The following is an 8,489-nucleotide window of genomic DNA, read 5'->3' on the forward strand; positions in this document are numbered from 1 at the left end:
AGAGATATTATTATATACAGTCCGCTAAAAATGTCCCATACAATAAACCTACAATGATGCTTACTCTAACAGATTCATGTATGTGTACACAAAAACTTGCGGTAGCCTAACACAACATACACATTATTCTAAATCAGTTTGAATACATTAACACATTGCTTTGCTGCTCTGTCCTAAACCGCCATTTCACATTTAGTTCCTTGCTTTCCACTGGGAGTCATACAGTACATGAAACAGGAGGATGATTTCGCCACAGTGAAGGATTCTCATGTGCATTTATGTCGGCCTGTTTTGGAATTAACGGCAAAACTCCCCACTCCCACATATCCCTGTGTGCTTGCTGGGACGTTTTTTTTTCTCAGATTCATCACTCACTAGCCAAAAAACTAAGACTGATACCAAAATAAATAGTGGGTGTTTTGAGTAGACAGAATTTTAGAGCTTTTAAATATGATGCTGTAAATATGGAAGAAAATGAGGACCGTCATTTAAGTCTGGGGAGTTTCTCTAGCATGCTTTAGAACTGTTTAGTTTGTTATCCTAAAGCTCGGAAGAGAACTATTCAAGCCACGTGCTCCTTAAGGAATTTTAGTTGGGATTTTAGAATAGCATTTGTTATTGTACAAAAGTTTCAAAATTCACCATTCTAATACCCCGTATAAATTCCAGAGGAAGCCCATGGCAAATGCAAAAATAGCCCTGTGGGTGAGCGTGTAAAATGACTGGATAGCACTATAATGGTCTACGATTGTGTATTAGACATGAAGATAAATGCCTTCAATCAAGTTAAGTTAGTCTGAGTAGTCTTCATTTATAGTAGTTGTCCAAAATGTAATCAAGAAGGAAACTTAAAAATCCCTAAAATCATTATTGAAATTTTATAGACTTTCTTCATCAGAGAAACAAGTGTGCAGCCATCTTTAGAATGTAGTCTTTTAACTTACTTTTTTTGTGGTAGCTCTATTGCTTCACTGTTGAATATCAATTAGCTGGTGAAGTGGATTTACTTATTGTAGAGTTAATGAAAGTGGTAACACTTTAGTATAAGGACTAATTCTCACTGTTAACCAGTTGCTTATTAGCATGCCTATTATTAACATCTTGGCTGTTTATTAGTACTTATAAAGCATATATTCTGCATGACTATTCTATATCCCTAATCCTACCCAATACCTAAACTTAACAACTAACTATTAATAAGAAGCAAATTAGGAGTTTATTGAGGCAAAACAAAGTCATATTGTAGTTAGCCTAATGGCTTGTTAATAGCGAGAATTGGACCTTAAAATAAAGTGTGACCACAATGTTCTGTACAAACTGTAATGTTCGAAGCCGATGTCGTAACAAATGTCAGTAGACCAGGAGGATTTTAAAACGTGTGGTTCATTCATAAAATCATACGATCTTACCTTCACAGTGTGGAAATACAAACTGAAGACAGAAGACAATGAGCGCAGTGCTGAAAAGGGGCGAAGTCACATAAGGTCTATACCTATGAGCCCACGTCTACTAGCTTTAAGGATACCTCTATGCTAGCACACCCCTAAAGTTCATAAAATTGACTTTTTTAGTAGATGTACACATTAAAAGTTGCAATGAAAATGGAGTTTCAACAAATATTTTTAATAGGACTTGGTTCCATGGTTGACTGAATGGAGGTAGATATAAATGACAGCTTGTAGTTGATTTTAAGAAAGAGGCAGTGTTTAAGTGGACTAAGGGGCCACAGAACAGTTTTTTTTTTCATTCTACTGTGCTACTTTCCATTGTTTTTCTAGGTAAACATGCACTTTAGACAGATGTGTTTGACCATTGTGCTCGAGTCAAATGTATTTAGACTTGCCATTCTAAAAATGCAGCGCTCAAGTTAAAATAAGTTCAACTTTTATAAAAAAAAAAGCATCTTGAGGCCTTTCGTTTTCCCCCTCATTCCATTGCCCGCGTCTCACAGTTTTTAAAGCTAAAATGCGTTCTGTGTGTGAATAGCCAGAAACGATTAGAGAAGTCAGGAATATGTCACCAGAGAGAAGTCTGTCATTTCACATAAAGATCAAGTTATCACATTTTTATTCAAAATATTTAAAAATATTTTGGTCAGAACATGTTAAAATAAAATGTAAATCCAATTGTTCACAATAACATGCATTTAGAAAAGAGATGGACCACCAATATTGATGGCTCGTCTTGCACTACACAAATCTTTATTCAATCAAATGCTAAAATAATGGACAGAAAACAACCCCTCGTCAAGCAATTTCATGGGGTGTTGAAGTGTGAAGACAAATTCAGTGATCTTTGCCACACTCCTACATTATCTCGCATGAAGCACAAATGAACTGTACAATTTTCAACCATTTCTGTTTGTGATTCTTTTCTTGTAGACTCTCAAAAATGTATGTTCTCTTTTGGAAATCAAGCCCCACCAGAATTCTGAATGTCTGTGACTTGCTAAGACACTCACCTCTCATGCCTTCCACTAGGCATCCTCTTGTCTTTGTTTGACTCTGCTCCTAAACACCTGTCACTCTACCGTAGCACTGCGGTCCCCGTGTGAGGTCCCCTTCCACAGTCTATTGAACACTCTCTCAAGCAGAACACTTCAGTAGATCCCCCTGCCCTCCCATCCTTAATGGCTCAGTTCCAGGCTTTTACTGCAGGCTGCCCAGGTCCCTAAAACATCAATGATTTGTTTATAATTAGCCCTGGCACCTCTTCGCTACTTAGAGAGTACTTGTTTTTCAAAAAGGGCAGGGGGCTCAGTTGATGGATGGGTTGAAGGTGGCTGTACAGAACCTAAGTGAGAGGGTCTAGAGCTGTGGTGAGGTTGGTCGCATTCCTTGCAAGCCACCCGGAGTCGTAGCTGACAGGGGGATAGCGATAATAACCAAGTAGAGGTGGTCTTTTGGGGCTGCTTAACTGGGCCCTGTATTCAGTCACTCAGTTTGAGTATGCAGCAGAAGAGGACCTGAAAGGAAACATGGTGCCCAAGCCTGGCAGTCAGGAACGTTTATGCTCACTGGATGCTCGATTAATAAACACAGGTGTTTATATCAAGATGTGTGAGGTATAAATACACTTTGTGTGGTCCCTGAAGTTTACATGGCTGATGGGGTAAAGTACATCTTTGCACCCTCCTCTGATTGTTTACCAGCAAGGACAATATCCATGGGAACATTACACACAACCCGTCAGCTTTGTAAATTAGCTCATCTCTGGACAATTAATCATTGAGTATTTGGGACGTTTAACAGGATGATCTTTGGAGGACGTCACCTGAGATGGTAAATGCTATTGAATACATCATATGATATTTACATAGCGCAGCTCAGCGCTCACTTTGTAATTGTGTCATATTGCATAGTGAAGGCAGTAGAGACAAAACCAGTGTTGGACAAGATATTCAAAAAATATAACTAGTTAAGCAACAAACTAGAAAATCAGTTAAGCTAAAATGAAAGCTTACATGGAAAATGCAACATAGCTAAACACAGCTTGCTACATTTGAGTTACTTATTGTTTTCACTTAGTTCATGCTGTCAGTGTTTGGGATTGATAACCGCATTTACTTACAGGTGTGAGTGTCAAAATTTCCTGTTTACACAGCAGCTTACAGCGGCTTAAATATTGTCTGTATTAACGTGCAACAGAAGTCAAGAACGGACCTATTGGTGAATATCGCCTGCAACCAACAGTGACTAAAGTAAAACTGTAAAGTCTTATAACACAACACAACAAAAGTCCAGTCGAAACGCAAGTTTATCCATCATATCTTAAAAGCAGATCACATGTGAATACCAAAATTTTATTTTAAGGTGTCCTTGTTACAGTTTAATTATACATTTATGTGCTGAGCAATATTTATTAACTACATTACTATATGGTTACTATATGGTTGGGGTCAGGACTAGGGTTTGGTTTAGGGTTACTTGCATGTTATTTAGGCATAAATTATTGTTATTATAATAGTAAGTACATGTAAGATGTGTAACAAGGACACCTTAAAATAAAGTGTCACCCAAATAAATGTAATAGTAAAAAAAAAAAAGGTGTAATTAAATTACTGTTACTTATGAAAATGTTAACAACTACAAAGGGGGTTACATCTGATTTTTTTTTCACACACACCCACATACAGATTTAATCTGATTTCTTTCATAAATTGAATTGACTGCTCTAAAATGTGAGACACTAATGATTCAGTAGTTTAGGACATATGCTTATTCAATAACTGTATTATTTCCTATTTGGGGTTTTGTATATGCTTTATGTTTTAAGATTATAAACAATTTTTTTTCCAAACCATTGTTAGATGCCAGTGTTTCCTGTCATAGCTATGCAAAGATTTGATTTCAAAAACAATATCAGCTACAGTACTAAACTATAAATCTGTGTTTAACCTCAGAATGATCTCAAAGTATGTCTGATTTTGTGGTGGCTGTGCTATAAAATTAAATTATTATAATCTTAATTCAAGTGATGAAGGATTTTTAAAGTCTGACAGTAATCAGTGTTGAGTACTACTATCAGGTTAACCCTGCCTGGTTTACATGTTTGGAAAAGATTAACAGTTGAAAACATTAGAAATTTAGAAAAGCAATCAAAAAGTAATCAAATATAATCAGTTACATTACTTTAATAAAGTAATTAAAATAGTTACACTACGTATAACATTTTAGATAGCTTGGAATCTCTAACCTATTACATTTCCAAAGTAACCTTACCAACACTGTTTATGGTGACGGGGAAGGGACATGTTTGGTTCACCTTCACCGTAGTAAATGAATGTGGTTGTCACTTCCATAAAATAGCCGAACTGTGTGTAACCGAATTAATGGCTCAGATACAGAACAGACAACTATATTCTGCTGCTGTGTGAATGTGGCTTAATTAGCAGTAAACCTGTTGTCATGTGTTTGATGTCTTCAATGAGAAGATTTACTTTTTCACTTATTTCTATTCATTTCATGCGACTGGCAAAGTTATGGACATGGTGACTCACTGTCCTGACACAAGGTAATGTGGGAGAGCTAGAAGGGTTAGAGCGTGAACGTGCAAACCGCTTACCTGCTGGAGGAATCGCTCAAATAATTCAGTGAGTGAGTGAGTCATTTACGCTGGAACTGCGCTAATAAATTCAAACTCAAACTTTTCACCTTGATAATTCATATTGGTTTGATTAATTGAAAAGAAACTATTCACTAATTAAGAATATATATATATATATATATATATATATATATATATATATATATATATTGTTAACAGTGTCTAATGATAATTCTCTACTCACTCATTACTGTTAATGCTGATAAAATATATATCAAAGAACATAACCTGTTCAAAAAGGTAATTGAACATTGTTCTGATTCTAAACAGCCAGTGCATATGTCTTTATACAAAATAATGTCCAACAAAATATAATGTTTTAGTATCACAACTCTGCTTAATTAGAGAAATTGAATGAGCACTGTGCAATGTCCGAACTGATTGCATTATATTTTATCTATAATCATTTTCTATTCTTAACTGTTTTAAATTAATTTTAAACCTCTTAAATCAATTTTTTAAAATAATTTTCTAAGTTTTTTAATTCCTTGTTTTATTGTTGTGATTTTTTTTATTTTTCTTATTATTTTCTTTTTTTTATGTAAAGCACTTTGAATTATCATTGTGTATGAAATGTGCTATATAAATAAACTTGCCTTGCCTTGCCTTGAGAAATGTAGTTAACATAATAGCTTTACTACTTTTAGTCATTCACACAAGCAATACACAGAACATATCAATGGCCCAATTATTTCTCTACATTCTCATAAAAGAACATTACACAATTTATCTGCATCTACTGGGTAGTTTTACTATGTCTGTATCAATATACGTCAAAAGCTGATGCCAAATGATGATGAATTTCATACCAAATGGCACCAGTTTGAAGCCTGTGTCTACAAATCCAGGAAACGAATCATGCCTGGGCAACTCCTTAGTGTATCACTTAGTTTGTGTTGCCATGTAATCAGCTTTCTTGTTTATTTGGCAGTATTTCAAGAGTCAAAGACGTTCTCTTTGATTTAAATGGGAAAAAGTTTGAGTATTTTCATTTTGGGAGCATACCATGCTGAAATAATACCATCTGAATGAGGGTTATTTTCATTTCCATTCCATTTCCTTCCTTCCCATTGCAGTTTAACTGGACATCTCACGTGTCACCTGTTGCTGACCTTTTACCTGTAGTTGCCCTCTCACTCTCTTTCATCTAACAAGACTCGCAGACACACACACCCTCACACCTTTCCGTGTGACATAGTGTCGCATACAATAGTCTATTTACCTGTGTCGTCTGATGCTTAATCAGGGATTAAACATGAAAGTGCAGCAAGTGTGAGGTAAATACGTTCAGGCTGTATTTGAACACTTCTAAGCTGCAGATATCAATACTGGCTTTTTTCAGCCTGCCATCAAATGTTTGCCTTTTTCCAAGAAATGAATGCAGTGGGAACACAGACAGACTCACTATCAGGACCAGGGCACCATAGTAGTTGGAAAAGAAAAACGAGAATAGTGGTAACTTTAAGTGAGTTGCTTTGTTATGGTGTCTGTTGTGTTTGAGCAGCCACACCGTGTTCCAGGAATGAGGAAGTGTCACTTTTAAGCACAGGCCAAAACAGCTTCATGTCCAGAATAGGAATTTTATTAACAAACTTAGAGAACAGTGGATAAAATACTCTCACACGAGCTGAACTTAATGGTTGCAGTTGCTGCTTTTCCAGCATTTGAGAAGAGAACTGTGGTTGTATCTGGGACAACCTTGTTCTAATTTTTCTTTTCAAAAACAATTCAGGTGGAGGTTTTCCTGTGACTGTCAAGGGAGCATTTCTGTAACTGAATAAAAATCTGTCAATACGGTGTTGAAGTGTGATGTCCAATTCTTTCTGTTTTTCCAATGTGTAGCGTCTCGACCAATCTGACACACTAATTTTAATTTGATTTAACAAATCAATTATTCATTAGGTTAACAAATCGTCACAGTCCCCTCACTCAATAAACTGGATGCCAGGATGTCTGCTGAACACCAGGCCCTCTGGTCACCATGACAACTAATCATGATATCACTGGTTTTATGACCCCCCAGGAATGTGAGAAGGATAGCCCACTCTTGTCCCAAGGAAAAGCAGAGTAGAAATGGACTGTGTTCTAGTTAATTCATAGAAAAAACGTTATTTGAATGAACACACATATTTCTTCAGGCCATTGAGTATATTATTGTCATTGTGTATTTTGTCTTTGATATTCTTAGACTATTTTAGTATGCTTGTGAGGGGACCCATTCCTGATCATCCCTTTTCACTATATGTAATCTTACTGTTTAAAGGTTTGAACCAATCGCTTCACCTACCCATTTGAGGCCGGATGATAGGCTGCTGATTTGACATGTTTTACTACATTCATTTCCAAAAAGGTTTCAAACTCCTTGGAAACAAATTGAGGTCCGTTATCTGAAACAAGTACTTTAGTTAATCCATAGCTGGCAAACATACTACGCATAACCTCAATGGTTGCTTTAGCAGTATAGGGGTCATCAGCTTGATTTCTGGCCAACGAGAATAAGCATCAATGGTTAAGAGAAACTGGTGTTTTCCCTTTTCATAGAAATCAACATGAACTCTCTCCCATGGATGTTCAGGCCATTTCCAAGGATGCACAGGCACAATATTACGCTGATTTTGGTGTAATGCACATACTCTGCATTGGCTAGTCATGTTTTCTATGTCGTCATCTAATTTAGGCCACCAAAAATGGCTTCGGGCTACTGCTTTACTCTTAACCATCCCTAGATGGGACTCATATAATTCTTTTAGGAATTGTTGTCTCAGTGAGTCTGGTACAAATACCCGTAAACCCCACAATAGACAGTCATCCTCGACTGTGAGTTCTTGACGTCTATACCAAAATGGTTTCAGTTGTTCATCTGCCATAAATTTTGGCCAATCCGTCAGCGTGAACACTTTCCTCAGAAAATGGAGTTTCAATTTTCAATTTCTTTTTTAGTTTAAATTTTGATGTCTTTTTCAGCTATATGAATTGCCTCGATAAATGAGACCTTAAATTCTGTATTACACTTTTGGCCAGTCTCACGTAGTGGTAGTCTCGAAAGCCCATCGGCATTTGCGTGCTCCACAGAGGATTTATATCTGATGTCATACTGGTACTCTGATAGAAGCAATGCCCATCTCTGCAACCGAGCCGCTGCTAAAGCTGACACTCCCGTCTTTTGGTCCTAAAATCTTAACCAAAGGCTGGTGGTCAGTAATGAGCAAAAATCTTTGGCCGTACAAATAGTCTCTAAACTTCTGCACTCCAAAAATGATGCCCAAGGCTTCTTTTTCAATTTGGGAATAGTTCAGTTCCCTTTCAGTCAGTCACGTTCTACCCCTAACCCTAACCCTAACTTGCCTGAGAGCCCAATCACCTTCGAGTGTTAACTAAACAAG

This window comes from Sinocyclocheilus grahami, unplaced genomic scaffold, assembly GCF_001515645.1.
Source record: "Sinocyclocheilus grahami isolate Dianchi unplaced genomic scaffold, SAMN03320097.WGS_v1.1 scaffold1095.1, whole genome shotgun sequence".
Lineage (NCBI taxonomy): Eukaryota > Metazoa > Chordata > Actinopteri > Cypriniformes > Cyprinidae > Sinocyclocheilus > Sinocyclocheilus grahami.